This window comes from Astyanax mexicanus, unplaced genomic scaffold (genome assembly GCF_023375975.1).
Source record: "Astyanax mexicanus isolate ESR-SI-001 unplaced genomic scaffold, AstMex3_surface scaffold_36, whole genome shotgun sequence".
NCBI lineage: Eukaryota > Metazoa > Chordata > Actinopteri > Characiformes > Acestrorhamphidae > Astyanax > Astyanax mexicanus.
Genome location: NW_026040046.1, coordinates 387,501 through 397,500, shown reverse-complemented (window position 1 = coordinate 397,500; position 10,000 = coordinate 387,501). Strand labels below are relative to the sequence as shown.

General features: G+C 46.7%; 44 non-coding genes across 44 annotated transcripts; all 44 read right to left on the bottom strand.

Moving 5' to 3' along the window:
• Positions 1 to 16: 16 nt before the first annotated feature.
• On the bottom strand, positions 17 to 135 carry LOC125791122 (5S ribosomal RNA). Its single transcript, XR_007430848.1, has one exon. It is a non-coding gene; the product is annotated as a 5S ribosomal RNA (ribosomal RNA).
• A 110-nt stretch (positions 136 to 245) lies between these two features.
• LOC125791121 (5S ribosomal RNA) lies at positions 246 to 364 on the bottom strand. The gene has a single exon (XR_007430847.1). It is a non-coding gene; the product is annotated as a 5S ribosomal RNA (ribosomal RNA).
• A 110-nt stretch (positions 365 to 474) lies between these two features.
• On the bottom strand, positions 475 to 593 carry LOC125791970 (5S ribosomal RNA). Its single transcript, XR_007431702.1, has one exon. It is a non-coding gene; the product is annotated as a 5S ribosomal RNA (ribosomal RNA).
• Positions 594 to 703: 110 nt separating this feature from the next.
• On the bottom strand, positions 704 to 822 carry LOC125792995 (5S ribosomal RNA). Its single transcript, XR_007432586.1, has one exon. It is a non-coding gene; the product is annotated as a 5S ribosomal RNA (ribosomal RNA).
• Positions 823 to 932: 110 nt separating this feature from the next.
• Positions 933 to 1,051, bottom strand: LOC125791120 (5S ribosomal RNA). The gene has a single exon (XR_007430846.1). It is a non-coding gene; the product is annotated as a 5S ribosomal RNA (ribosomal RNA).
• A 110-nt stretch (positions 1,052 to 1,161) lies between these two features.
• LOC125792554 (5S ribosomal RNA) lies at positions 1,162 to 1,280 on the bottom strand. Its single transcript, XR_007432286.1, has one exon. It is a non-coding gene; the product is annotated as a 5S ribosomal RNA (ribosomal RNA).
• A 110-nt stretch (positions 1,281 to 1,390) lies between these two features.
• LOC125792222 (5S ribosomal RNA) lies at positions 1,391 to 1,509 on the bottom strand. The gene has a single exon (XR_007431954.1). It is a non-coding gene; the product is annotated as a 5S ribosomal RNA (ribosomal RNA).
• Positions 1,510 to 1,619: 110 nt separating this feature from the next.
• Positions 1,620 to 1,738, bottom strand: LOC125792202 (5S ribosomal RNA). Its single transcript, XR_007431934.1, has one exon. It is a non-coding gene; the product is annotated as a 5S ribosomal RNA (ribosomal RNA).
• Positions 1,739 to 1,848: 110 nt separating this feature from the next.
• On the bottom strand, positions 1,849 to 1,967 carry LOC125791119 (5S ribosomal RNA). Its single transcript, XR_007430845.1, has one exon. It is a non-coding gene; the product is annotated as a 5S ribosomal RNA (ribosomal RNA).
• Positions 1,968 to 2,077: 110 nt separating this feature from the next.
• On the bottom strand, positions 2,078 to 2,196 carry LOC125791117 (5S ribosomal RNA). The gene has a single exon (XR_007430843.1). It is a non-coding gene; the product is annotated as a 5S ribosomal RNA (ribosomal RNA).
• A 110-nt stretch (positions 2,197 to 2,306) lies between these two features.
• LOC125792397 (5S ribosomal RNA) lies at positions 2,307 to 2,425 on the bottom strand. The gene has a single exon (XR_007432129.1). It is a non-coding gene; the product is annotated as a 5S ribosomal RNA (ribosomal RNA).
• A 110-nt stretch (positions 2,426 to 2,535) lies between these two features.
• LOC125791116 (5S ribosomal RNA) lies at positions 2,536 to 2,654 on the bottom strand. Its single transcript, XR_007430842.1, has one exon. It is a non-coding gene; the product is annotated as a 5S ribosomal RNA (ribosomal RNA).
• Positions 2,655 to 2,764: 110 nt separating this feature from the next.
• Positions 2,765 to 2,883, bottom strand: LOC125791115 (5S ribosomal RNA). Its single transcript, XR_007430841.1, has one exon. It is a non-coding gene; the product is annotated as a 5S ribosomal RNA (ribosomal RNA).
• Positions 2,884 to 2,993: 110 nt separating this feature from the next.
• LOC125792015 (5S ribosomal RNA) lies at positions 2,994 to 3,112 on the bottom strand. Its single transcript, XR_007431747.1, has one exon. It is a non-coding gene; the product is annotated as a 5S ribosomal RNA (ribosomal RNA).
• A 110-nt stretch (positions 3,113 to 3,222) lies between these two features.
• On the bottom strand, positions 3,223 to 3,341 carry LOC125791114 (5S ribosomal RNA). The gene has a single exon (XR_007430840.1). It is a non-coding gene; the product is annotated as a 5S ribosomal RNA (ribosomal RNA).
• A 110-nt stretch (positions 3,342 to 3,451) lies between these two features.
• On the bottom strand, positions 3,452 to 3,570 carry LOC125791113 (5S ribosomal RNA). The gene has a single exon (XR_007430839.1). It is a non-coding gene; the product is annotated as a 5S ribosomal RNA (ribosomal RNA).
• A 110-nt stretch (positions 3,571 to 3,680) lies between these two features.
• On the bottom strand, positions 3,681 to 3,799 carry LOC125791112 (5S ribosomal RNA). The gene has a single exon (XR_007430838.1). It is a non-coding gene; the product is annotated as a 5S ribosomal RNA (ribosomal RNA).
• A 110-nt stretch (positions 3,800 to 3,909) lies between these two features.
• On the bottom strand, positions 3,910 to 4,028 carry LOC125791111 (5S ribosomal RNA). The gene has a single exon (XR_007430837.1). It is a non-coding gene; the product is annotated as a 5S ribosomal RNA (ribosomal RNA).
• Positions 4,029 to 4,138: 110 nt separating this feature from the next.
• LOC125791110 (5S ribosomal RNA) lies at positions 4,139 to 4,257 on the bottom strand. Its single transcript, XR_007430836.1, has one exon. It is a non-coding gene; the product is annotated as a 5S ribosomal RNA (ribosomal RNA).
• Positions 4,258 to 4,367: 110 nt separating this feature from the next.
• Positions 4,368 to 4,486, bottom strand: LOC125792175 (5S ribosomal RNA). Its single transcript, XR_007431907.1, has one exon. It is a non-coding gene; the product is annotated as a 5S ribosomal RNA (ribosomal RNA).
• A 110-nt stretch (positions 4,487 to 4,596) lies between these two features.
• On the bottom strand, positions 4,597 to 4,715 carry LOC125791953 (5S ribosomal RNA). Its single transcript, XR_007431685.1, has one exon. It is a non-coding gene; the product is annotated as a 5S ribosomal RNA (ribosomal RNA).
• A 110-nt stretch (positions 4,716 to 4,825) lies between these two features.
• LOC125791109 (5S ribosomal RNA) lies at positions 4,826 to 4,944 on the bottom strand. The gene has a single exon (XR_007430835.1). It is a non-coding gene; the product is annotated as a 5S ribosomal RNA (ribosomal RNA).
• Positions 4,945 to 5,054: 110 nt separating this feature from the next.
• LOC125792599 (5S ribosomal RNA) lies at positions 5,055 to 5,173 on the bottom strand. Its single transcript, XR_007432331.1, has one exon. It is a non-coding gene; the product is annotated as a 5S ribosomal RNA (ribosomal RNA).
• Positions 5,174 to 5,283: 110 nt separating this feature from the next.
• Positions 5,284 to 5,402, bottom strand: LOC125792001 (5S ribosomal RNA). Its single transcript, XR_007431733.1, has one exon. It is a non-coding gene; the product is annotated as a 5S ribosomal RNA (ribosomal RNA).
• A 110-nt stretch (positions 5,403 to 5,512) lies between these two features.
• Positions 5,513 to 5,631, bottom strand: LOC125791108 (5S ribosomal RNA). The gene has a single exon (XR_007430834.1). It is a non-coding gene; the product is annotated as a 5S ribosomal RNA (ribosomal RNA).
• A 110-nt stretch (positions 5,632 to 5,741) lies between these two features.
• On the bottom strand, positions 5,742 to 5,860 carry LOC125791106 (5S ribosomal RNA). The gene has a single exon (XR_007430832.1). It is a non-coding gene; the product is annotated as a 5S ribosomal RNA (ribosomal RNA).
• A 110-nt stretch (positions 5,861 to 5,970) lies between these two features.
• LOC125792392 (5S ribosomal RNA) lies at positions 5,971 to 6,089 on the bottom strand. The gene has a single exon (XR_007432124.1). It is a non-coding gene; the product is annotated as a 5S ribosomal RNA (ribosomal RNA).
• A 110-nt stretch (positions 6,090 to 6,199) lies between these two features.
• On the bottom strand, positions 6,200 to 6,318 carry LOC125792125 (5S ribosomal RNA). The gene has a single exon (XR_007431857.1). It is a non-coding gene; the product is annotated as a 5S ribosomal RNA (ribosomal RNA).
• Positions 6,319 to 6,428: 110 nt separating this feature from the next.
• On the bottom strand, positions 6,429 to 6,547 carry LOC125792562 (5S ribosomal RNA). The gene has a single exon (XR_007432294.1). It is a non-coding gene; the product is annotated as a 5S ribosomal RNA (ribosomal RNA).
• A 110-nt stretch (positions 6,548 to 6,657) lies between these two features.
• On the bottom strand, positions 6,658 to 6,776 carry LOC125791105 (5S ribosomal RNA). The gene has a single exon (XR_007430831.1). It is a non-coding gene; the product is annotated as a 5S ribosomal RNA (ribosomal RNA).
• A 110-nt stretch (positions 6,777 to 6,886) lies between these two features.
• LOC125791104 (5S ribosomal RNA) lies at positions 6,887 to 7,005 on the bottom strand. Its single transcript, XR_007430830.1, has one exon. It is a non-coding gene; the product is annotated as a 5S ribosomal RNA (ribosomal RNA).
• A 110-nt stretch (positions 7,006 to 7,115) lies between these two features.
• On the bottom strand, positions 7,116 to 7,234 carry LOC125791103 (5S ribosomal RNA). Its single transcript, XR_007430829.1, has one exon. It is a non-coding gene; the product is annotated as a 5S ribosomal RNA (ribosomal RNA).
• A 110-nt stretch (positions 7,235 to 7,344) lies between these two features.
• On the bottom strand, positions 7,345 to 7,463 carry LOC125791102 (5S ribosomal RNA). Its single transcript, XR_007430828.1, has one exon. It is a non-coding gene; the product is annotated as a 5S ribosomal RNA (ribosomal RNA).
• A 110-nt stretch (positions 7,464 to 7,573) lies between these two features.
• LOC125791101 (5S ribosomal RNA) lies at positions 7,574 to 7,692 on the bottom strand. The gene has a single exon (XR_007430827.1). It is a non-coding gene; the product is annotated as a 5S ribosomal RNA (ribosomal RNA).
• Positions 7,693 to 7,802: 110 nt separating this feature from the next.
• On the bottom strand, positions 7,803 to 7,921 carry LOC125792598 (5S ribosomal RNA). Its single transcript, XR_007432330.1, has one exon. It is a non-coding gene; the product is annotated as a 5S ribosomal RNA (ribosomal RNA).
• A 110-nt stretch (positions 7,922 to 8,031) lies between these two features.
• On the bottom strand, positions 8,032 to 8,150 carry LOC125792000 (5S ribosomal RNA). Its single transcript, XR_007431732.1, has one exon. It is a non-coding gene; the product is annotated as a 5S ribosomal RNA (ribosomal RNA).
• Positions 8,151 to 8,260: 110 nt separating this feature from the next.
• Positions 8,261 to 8,379, bottom strand: LOC125791100 (5S ribosomal RNA). The gene has a single exon (XR_007430826.1). It is a non-coding gene; the product is annotated as a 5S ribosomal RNA (ribosomal RNA).
• Positions 8,380 to 8,489: 110 nt separating this feature from the next.
• On the bottom strand, positions 8,490 to 8,608 carry LOC125791099 (5S ribosomal RNA). Its single transcript, XR_007430825.1, has one exon. It is a non-coding gene; the product is annotated as a 5S ribosomal RNA (ribosomal RNA).
• A 110-nt stretch (positions 8,609 to 8,718) lies between these two features.
• On the bottom strand, positions 8,719 to 8,837 carry LOC125792391 (5S ribosomal RNA). The gene has a single exon (XR_007432123.1). It is a non-coding gene; the product is annotated as a 5S ribosomal RNA (ribosomal RNA).
• Positions 8,838 to 8,947: 110 nt separating this feature from the next.
• LOC125792124 (5S ribosomal RNA) lies at positions 8,948 to 9,066 on the bottom strand. The gene has a single exon (XR_007431856.1). It is a non-coding gene; the product is annotated as a 5S ribosomal RNA (ribosomal RNA).
• Positions 9,067 to 9,176: 110 nt separating this feature from the next.
• LOC125792561 (5S ribosomal RNA) lies at positions 9,177 to 9,295 on the bottom strand. Its single transcript, XR_007432293.1, has one exon. It is a non-coding gene; the product is annotated as a 5S ribosomal RNA (ribosomal RNA).
• Positions 9,296 to 9,405: 110 nt separating this feature from the next.
• LOC125791875 (5S ribosomal RNA) lies at positions 9,406 to 9,524 on the bottom strand. The gene has a single exon (XR_007431607.1). It is a non-coding gene; the product is annotated as a 5S ribosomal RNA (ribosomal RNA).
• A 110-nt stretch (positions 9,525 to 9,634) lies between these two features.
• LOC125792513 (5S ribosomal RNA) lies at positions 9,635 to 9,752 on the bottom strand. Its single transcript, XR_007432246.1, has one exon. It is a non-coding gene; the product is annotated as a 5S ribosomal RNA (ribosomal RNA).
• Positions 9,753 to 9,862: 110 nt separating this feature from the next.
• Positions 9,863 to 9,981, bottom strand: LOC125791098 (5S ribosomal RNA). Its single transcript, XR_007430824.1, has one exon. It is a non-coding gene; the product is annotated as a 5S ribosomal RNA (ribosomal RNA).
• Positions 9,982 to 10,000: the final 19 nt, after the last annotated feature.

Below are 10,000 nucleotides of genomic sequence, written 5' to 3'. Positions count from 1 at the left end.
GAAGCAAGAGGGGAAAAGCTTACAGCACCTGGTATTCCCAGGTGGTCTCCCATCCAAGTACTAACCAGGCCAAACCCTGCTTAGCTTCCGAGATCAGACGAGATCGGGCGTTCTCAGGGTAGTGTGACCGTAAGCCATTGCAGAGCTCTCATCAAGACTACTTATGCAACTTCATCTATGTTGGGTTTCAGATAACAAACTAGTAATGTATAACAAGACCATGGTAATGGAAGCAAGAGGGGAAAAGCTTACAGCACCTGGTATTCCCAGGTGGTCTCCCATCCAAGTACTAACCAGGCCAAACCCTGCTTAGCTTCCGAGATCAGACGAGATCGGGCGTTCTCAGGGTAGTGTGACCGTAAGCCATTGCAGAGCTCTCATCAAGACTACTTATGCAACTTCATCTATGTTGGGTTTCAGATAACAAACTAGTAATGTATAACAAGACCATGGTAATGGAAGCAAGAGGGGAAAAGCTTACAGCACCTGGTATTCCCAGGTGGTCTCCCATCCAAGTACTAACCAGGCCAAACCCTGCTTAGCTTCCGAGATCAGACGAGATCGGGCGTTCTCAGGGTAGTGTGACAGTAAGCCATTGCAGAGCTCTCATCAAGACTACTTATGCAACTTCATCTATGTTGGGTTTCAGATAACAAACTAGTAATGTATAACAAGACCATGGTAATGGAAGCAAGAGGGGAAAGGCTTACAGCACCTGGTATTCCCAGGTGGTCTCCCATCCAAGTACTAACCAGGCCAAACCCTGCTTAGCTTCCGAGATCAGACGAGATCGGGCGTTCTCAGGGTAGTGTGACCGTAAGCCATTGCAGAGCTCTCATCAAGACTACTTATGCAACTTCATCTATGTTGGGTTTCAGATAACAAACTAGTAATGTATAACAAGACCATGGTAATGGAAGCAAGAGGGGAAAAGCTTACAGCACCTGGTATTCCCAGGTGGTCTCCCATCCAAGTACTAACCAGGCCAAACCCTGCTTAGCTTCCGAGATCAGACGAGATCGGGCGTTCTCAGGGTAGTGTGACCGTAAGCCATTGCAGAGCTCTCATCAAGACTACTTATGCAACTTCATCTATGTTGGGTTTCAGATAACAAACTAGTAATGTATAACAAGACCATGGTAATGGAAGCAAGAGGGGAAAAGCTTACAGCACCTGGTATTCCTTGGTGGTCTCCCATCCAAGTACTAACCAGGCCAAACCCTGCTTAGCTTCCGAGATCAGACGAGATCGGGCGTTCTCAGGGTAGTGTGACAGTAAGCCATTGTAGAGCTCTCATCAAGACTACTTATGCAACTTCATCTATGTTGGGTTTCAGATAACAAACTAGTAATGTATAACAAGACCATGGTAATGGAAGCAAGAGGGGAAAAGCTTACAGCACCTGGTATTCCCAGGTGGTCTCCCATCCAAGTACTAACCAGGCCAAACGCTGCTTAGCTTCCGAGATCAGACGAGATCGGGCGTTCTCAGGGTAGTGTGACCGTAAGCCATTGCAGAGCTCTCATCAAGACTACTTATGCAACTTCATCTATGTTGGGTTTCAGATAACAAACTAGTAATGTATAACAAGACCATGGTAATGGAAGCAAGAGGGGAAAAGCTTACAGCACCTGGTATTCCCAGGTGGTCTCCCATCCAAGTACTAACCAGGCCAAACCCTGCTTAGCTTCCGAGATCAGACGAGATCGGCCGTTCTCAGGGTAGTGTGACCGTAAGCCATTGCAGAGCTCTCATCAAGACTACTTATGCAACTTCATCTATGTTGGGTTTCAGATAACAAACTAGTAATGTTTAACAAGACCATGGTAATGGAAGCAAGAGGGGAAAAGCTTACAGCACCTGGTATTCCCAGGTGGTCTCCCATCCAAGTACTAACCAGGCCAAACCCTGCTTAGCTTCCGAGATCAGACGAGATCGGGCGTTCTCAGGGTAGTGTGACCGTAAGCCATTGCAGAGCTCTCATCAAGACTACTTATGCAACTTCATCTATGTTGGGTTTCAGATAACAAACTAGTAATGTATAACAAGACCATGGTAATGGAAGCAAGAGGGGAAAAGCTTACAGCACCTGGTATTCCCAGGTGGTCTCCCATCCAAGTACTAACCAGGCCAAACCCTGCTTAGCTTCCGAGATCAGACGAGATCGGGCGTTCTCAGGGTAGTGTGACCGTAAGCCATTGCAGAGCTCTCATCAAGACTACTTATGCAACTTCATCTATGTTGGGTTTCAGATAACAAACTAGTAATGTATAACAAGACCATGGTAATGGAAGCAAGAGGGGAAAAGCTTACAGCACCTGGTATTCCCAGGTGGTCTCCAATCCAAGTACTAACCAGGCCAAACCCTGCTTAGCTTCCGAGATCAGACGAGATCGGGCGTTCTCAGGGTAGTGTGACCGTAAGCCATTGCAGAGCTCTCATCAAGACTACTTATGCAACTTCATCTATGTTGGGTTTCAGATAACAAACTAGTAATGTATAACAAGACCATGGTAATGGAAGCAAGAGGGGAAAAGCTTACAGCACCTGGTATTCCCAGGTGGTCTCCCATCCAAGTACTAACCAGGCCAAACCCTGCTTAGCTTCCGAGATCAGACGAGATCGGGCGTTCTCAGGGTAGTGTGACCGTAAGCCATTGCAGAGCTCTCATCAAGACTACTTATGCAACTTCATCTATGTTGGGTTTCAGATAACAAACTAGTAATGTATAACAAGACCATGGTAATGGAAGCAAGAGGGGAAAAGCTTACAGCACCTGGTATTCCCAGGTGGTCTCCCATCCAAGTACTAACCAGGCCAAACCCTGCTTAGCTTCCGAGATCAGACGAGATCGGGCGTTCTCAGGGTAGTGTGACCGTAAGCCATTGCAGAGCTCTCATCAAGACTACTTATGCAACTTCATCTATGTTGGGTTTCAGATAACAAACTAGTAATGTATAACAAGACCATGGTAATGGAAGCAAGAGGGGAAAAGCTTACAGCACCTGGTATTCCCAGGTGGTCTCCCATCCAAGTACTAACCAGGCCAAACCCTGCTTAGCTTCCGAGATCAGACGAGATCGGGCGTTCTCAGGGTAGTGTGACCGTAACCCATTGCAGAGCTCTCATCAAGACTACTTATGCAACTTCATCTATGTTGGGTTTCAGATAACAAACTAGTAATGTATAACAAGACCATGGTAATGGAAGCAAGAGGGGAAAAGCTTACAGCACCTGGTATTCCCAGGTGGTCTCCCATCCAAGTACTAACCAGGCCAAACCCTGCTTAGCTTCCGAGATCAGACGAGATCGGGCGTTCTCAGGGTAGTGTGACCGTAAGCCATTGCAGAGCTCTCATCAAGACTACTTATGCAACTTCATCTATGTTGGGTTTCAGATAACAAACTAGTAATGTATAACAAGACCATGGTAATGGAAGCAAGAGGGGAAAAGCTTACAGCACCTGGTATTCCCAGGTGGTCTCCCATCCAAGTACTAACCAGGCCAAACCCTGCTTAGCTTCCGAGATCAGACGAGATCGGGCGTTCTCAGGGTAGTGTGACCGTAAGCCATTGCAGAGCTCTCATCAAGACTACTTATGCAACTTCATCTATGTTGGGTTTCAGATAACAAACTAGTAATGTATAACAAGACCATGGTAATGGAAGCAAGAGGGGAAAAGCTTACAGCACCTGGTATTCCCAGGTGGTCTCCCATCCAAGTACTAACCAGGCCAAACCCTGCTTAGCTTCCGAGATCAGACGAGATCGGGCGTTCTCAGGGTAGTGTGACCGTAAGCCATTGCAGAGCTCTCATCAAGACTACTTATGCAACTTCATCTATGTTGGGTTTCAGATAACAAACTAGTAATGTATAACAAGACCATGGTAATGGAAGCAAGAGGGGAAAAGCTTACAGCACCTGGTATTCCCAGGTGGTCTCCCATCCAAGTACTAACCAGGCCAAACCCTGCTTAGCTTCCGAGATCAGACGAGATCGGGCGTTCTCAGGGTAGTGTGACCGTAAGCCATTGCAGAGCTCTCATCAAGACTACTTATGCAACTTCATCTATGTTGGGTTTCAGATAACAAACTAGTAATGTATAACAAGACCATGGTAATGGAAGCAAGAGGGGAAAAGCTTACAGCACCTGGTATTCCCAGGTGGTCTCCCATCCAAGTACTAACCAGGCCAAACCCTGCTTAGCTTCCGAGATCAGACGAGATCGGGCGTTCTCAGGGTAGTGTGACCGTAAGCCATTGCAGAGCTCTCATCAAGACTACTTATGCAACTTCATCTATGTTGGGTTTCAGATAACAAACTAGTAATGTATAACAAGACCATGGTAATGGAAGCAAGAGGGGAAAAGCTTACAGCACCTGGTATTCCCAGGTGGTCTCCCATCCAAGTACTAACCAGGCCAAACCCTGCTTAGCTTCTGAGATCAGACGAGATCGGGCGTTCTCAGGGTAGTGTGACCGTAAGCCATTGCAGAGCTCTCATCAAGACTACTTATGCAACTTCATCTATGTTGGGTTTCAGATAACAAACTAGTAATGTATAACAAGACCATGGTAATGGAAGCAAGAGGGGAAAAGCTTACAGCACCTGGTATTCCCAGGTGGTCTCCCATCCAAGTACTAACCAGGCCAAACCCTGCTTAGCTTCCGAGATCAGACGAGATCGGGCGTTCTCGGGGTAGTGTGACCGTAAGCCATTGCAGAGCTCTCATCAAGACTACTTATGCAACTTCATCTATGTTGGGTTTCAGATAACAAACTAGTAATGTATAACAAGACCATGGTAATGGAAGCAAGAGGGGAAAAGCTTACAGCACCTGGTATTCCCAGGTGGTCTCCCATCCAAGTACTAACCAGGCCAAACCCTGCTTAGCTTCCGAGATCAGACGAGATCGGGCGTTCTCAGGGTAGTGTGACCGTAAGCCATTGCAGAGCTCTCATCAAGACTACTTATGCAACTTCATCTATGTTGGGTTTCAGATAACAAACTAGTAATGTATAACAAGACCATGGTAATGGAAGCAAGAGGGGAAAAGCTTACAGCACCTGGTATTCCCAGGTGGTCTCCCATCCAAGTACTAACCAGGCCAAAGCCTGCTTAGCTTCAGAGATCAGACGAGATCGGGCGTTCTCAGGGTAGTGTGACCGTAAGCCATTGCAGAGCTCTCATCAAGACTACTTATGCAACTTCATCTATGTTGGGTTTCAGATAACAAACTAGTAATGTATAACAAGACCATGGTAATGGAAGCAAGAGGGGAAAAGCTTACAGCACCTGCTATTCCCAGGTGGTCTCCCATCCAAGTACTAACCAGGCCAAACCCTGCTTAGCTTCCGAGATCAGACGAGATCGGGCGTTCTCAGGGTAGTGTGACCGTAAGCCATTGCAGAGCTCTCATCAAGACTACTTATGCAACTTCATCTATGTTGGGTTTCAGATAACAAACTAGTAATGTATAACAAGACCATGCTAATGGAAGCAAGAGGGGAAAAGCTTACAGCACCTGGTATTCCCAGGTGGTCTCCCATCCAAGTACTAACCAGGCCAAACCCTGCTTAGCTTCCGAGATCAGACGAGATCGGGCGTTCTCAGGGTAGTGTGACCGTAAGCCATTGCAGAGCTCTCATCAAGACTACTTATGCAACTTCATCTATGTTGGGTTTCAGATAACAAACTAGTAATGTATAACAAGACCATGGTAATGGAAGCAAGAGGGGAAAAGCTTACAGCACCTGGTATTCCCAGGTGGTCTCCCATCCAAGTACTAACCAGGCCAAACCCTGCTTAGCTTCCGAGATCAGACGAGATCGGGCGTTCTCAGGGTAGTGTGACCGTAAGCCATTGCAGAGCTCTCATCAAGACTACTTATGCAACTTCATCTATGTTGGGTTTCAGTTAACAAACTAGTAATGTATAACAAGACCATGGTAATGGAAGCAAGAGGGGAAAAGCTTACAGCACCTGGTATTCCCAGGTGGTCTCCCATCCAAGTACTAACCAGGCCAAACCCTGCTTAGCTTCCGAGATCAGACGAGATCGGGCGATCTCACGGTAGTGTGACCGTAAGCCATTGCAGAGCTCTCATCAAGACTACTTATGCAACTTCATCTATGTTGGGTTTCAGATAACAAACTAGTAATGTATAACATGAACATGGTAATGGAAGCAAGAGGGGAAAAGCTTACAGCACCTGGTATTCCCAGGTGGTCTCCCATCCAAGTACTAACCAGGCCAAACCCTGCTTAGCTTCCGAGATCAGACGAGATCGGGCGTTCTCACGGTAGTGTGACCGTAAGCCATTGCAGAGCTCTCATCAAGACTACTTATGCAACTTCATCTATGTTGGGTTTCAGATAACAAACTAGTAATGTATAACAAGACCATGGTAATGGAAGCAAGAGGGGAAAAGCTTACAGCACCTGGTATTCCCAGGTGGTCTCCCATCCAAGTACTAACCAGGCCAAACCCTGCTTAGCTTCCGAGATGAGACGAGATCGGGCGTTCTCAGGGTAGTGTGACCGTAAGCCATTGCAGAGCTCTCATCAAGACAAATTATGCAACTTCATCTATGTTGGGTTTCAGATAACAAACTAGTAATGTATAACAAGACCATGGTAATGGAAGCAAGAGGGGAAAAGCTTACAGCACCTGGTATTCCCAGGTGGTCTCCCATCCAAGTACTAACCAGGCCAAACCCTGCTTAGCTTCCGAGATCAGACGAGATCGGGCGTTCTCAGGGTAGTGTGACCGTAAGCCATTGCAGAGCTCTCATCAAGACTACTTATGCAACTTCATCTATGTTGGGTTTCAGATAACAAACTAGTAATGTATAACAAGACCATGCTAATGGAAGCAAGAGGGGAAAAGCTTACAGCACCTGGTATTCCCAGGTGGTCTCCCATCCAAGTACTAACCAGGCCAAACCCTGCTTAGCTTCCGAGATCAGACGAGATCGGGCGTTCTCAGGGTAGTGTGACCGTAAGCCATTGCAGAGCTCTCATCAAGACTACTTATGCAACTTCATCTATGTTGTGTTTCAGATAACAAACTAGTAATGTATAACAAGACCATGGTAATGGAAGCAAGAGGGGAAAAGCTTACAGCACCTGGTATTCCCAGGTGGTCTCCCATCCAAGTACTAACCAGGCCAAACCCTGCTTAGCTTCCGAGATCAGACGAGATCGGGCGTTCTCAGGGTAGTGTGACCGTAAGCCATTGCAGAGCTCTCATCAAGACTACTTATGCAACTTCATCTATGTTGGGTTTCAGATAACAAACTAGTAATGTATAACAAGACCATGGTAATGGAAGCAAGAGGGGTAAAGCTTACAGCACCTGGTATTCCCAGGTGGTCTCCCATCCAAGTACTAACCAGGCCAAACCCTGCTTAGCTTCCGAGATCAGACGAGATCGGGCGTTCTCAGGGTAGTGTGACCGTAAGCCATTGCAGAGCTCTCATCAAGACTACTTATGCAACTTCATCTATGTTGGGTTTCAGATAACAAACTAGTAATGTATAACAAGACCATGGTAATGGAAGCAAGAGGGGAAAAGCTTACAGCACCTGGTATTCCCAGGTGGTCTCCCATCCAAGTACTAACCAGGCCAAACCCTGCTTAGCTTCCGAGATCAGACGAGATCGGGCGTTCTCAGGGTAGTGTGACCGTAAGCCATTGCAGAGCTCTCATCAAGACTACTTATGCAACTTCATCTATGTTGGGTTTCAGATAACAAACTAGTAATGTATAACAAGACCATGGTAATGGAAGCAAGAGGGGAAAAGCTTACAGCACCTGGTATTCCCAGGTGGTCTCCCATCCAAGTACTAACCAGGCCAAAGCCTGCTTAGCTTCAGAGATCAGACGAGATCGGGCGTTCTCAGGGTAGTGTGACCGTAAGCCATTGCAGAGCTCTCATCAAGACTACTTATGCAACTTCATCTATGTTGGGTTTCAGATAACAAACTAGTAATGTATAACAAGACCATGGTAATGGAAGCAAGAGGGGAAAAGCTTACAGCACCTGCTATTCCCAGGTGGTCTCCCATCCAAGTACTAACCAGGCCAAACCCTGCTTAGCTTCCGAGATCAGACGAGATCGGGCGTTCTCAGGGTAGTGTGACCGTAAGCCATTGCAGAGCTCTCATCAAGACTACTTATGCAACTTCATCTATGTTGGGTTTCAGATAACAAACTAGTAATGTATAACAAGACCATGCTAATGGAAGCAAGAGGGGAAAAGCTTACAGCACCTGGTATTCCCAGGTGGTCTCCCATCCAAGTACTAACCAGGCCAAACCCTGCTTAGCTTCCGAGATCAGACGAGATCGGGCGTTCTCAGGGTAGTGTGACCGTAAGCCATTGCAGAGCTCTCATCAAGACTACTTATGCAACTTCATCTATGTTGGGTTTCAGATAACAAACTAGTAATGTATAACAAGACCATGGTAATGGAAGCAAGAGGGGAAAAGCTTACAGCACCTGGTATTCCCAGGTGGTCTCCCATCCAAGTACTAACCAGGCCAAACCCTGCTTAGCTTCCGAGATCAGACGAGATCGGGCGTTCTCAGGGTAGTGTGACCGTAAGCCATTGCAGAGCTCTCATCAAGACTACTTATGCAACTTCATCTATGTTGGGTTTCAGTTAACAAACTAGTAATGTATAACAAGACCATGGTAATGGAAGCAAGAGGGGAAAAGCTTACAGCACCTGGTATTCCCAGGTGGTCTCCCATCCAAGTACTAACCAGGCCAAACCCTGCTTAGCTTCCGAGATCAGACGAGATCGGGCGATCTCACGGTAGTGTGACCGTAAGCCATTGCAGAGCTCTCATCAAGACTACTTATGCAACTTCATCTATGTTGGGTTTCAGATAACAAACTAGTAATGTATAACATGAACATGGTAATGGAAGCAAGAGGGGAAAAGCTTACAGCACCTGGTATTCCCAGGTGGTCTCCCATCCAAGTACTAACCAGGCCAAACCCTGCTTAGCTTCCGAGATCAGACGAGATCGGGCGTTCTCACGGTAGTGTGACCGTAAGCCATTGCAGAGCTCTCATCAAGACTACTTATGCAACTTCATCTATGTTGGGTTTCAGATAACAAACTAGTAATGTATAACAAGACCATGGTAATGGAAGCAAGAGGGGAAAAGCTTACAGCACCTGGTATTCCCAGGTGGTCTCCCATCCAAGTACTAACCAGGCCAAACCCTGCTTAGCTTCCGAGATGAGACGAGATCGGGCGTTCTCAGGGTAGTGTGACCGTAAGCCATTGCAGAGCTCTCATCAAGACAAATTATGCAACTTCATCTATGTTGGGTTTCAGATAACAAACTAGTAATGTATAACAAGACCATGGTAATGGAAGCAAGAGGGGAAAAGCTTACAGCACCTGGTATTCCCAGGTGGTCTCCCATCCAAGTACTAACCAGGCCAAACCCTGCTTAGCTTCCGAGATCAGACGAGATCGGGCGTTCTCAGGGAAGTGTGACCGCAAGCCATTGCAGAGCTCTCATCAAGACTACTTATGCAACTTCATCTATGTTGGGTTCCAGATAACAAACTAGTAATGTATAACAAGACCATGGTAATGGAAGCAAGAGGGGAAAAGCTTACAGCACCTGGTATTCCCAGGTGGTCTCCCATCCAAGTACTAACCAGGCCAAACCCTGCTTAGCTTCCGAGATCAGACGAGATCGGCGTTCTCAGGGTAGTGTGACCGTAAGCCATTGCAGAGCTCTCATCAAGACTACTTATGCAACTTCATCTATGTTGGGTTTCAGATAACAAACTAGTAATGTATAACAAGACCATGGTAATGGAAGCAAGAGGGGAAAAGCTTACAGCACCTGGTATTCCCAGGTGGTCTCCCATCCAAGTACTAACCAGGCCAAACCCTGCTTAGCTTCCGAGATCAGACGAGATCGGGCGTTCTCAGGGTAGTGTGACCGTAAGCCATTGCAGAGCTCTCATCA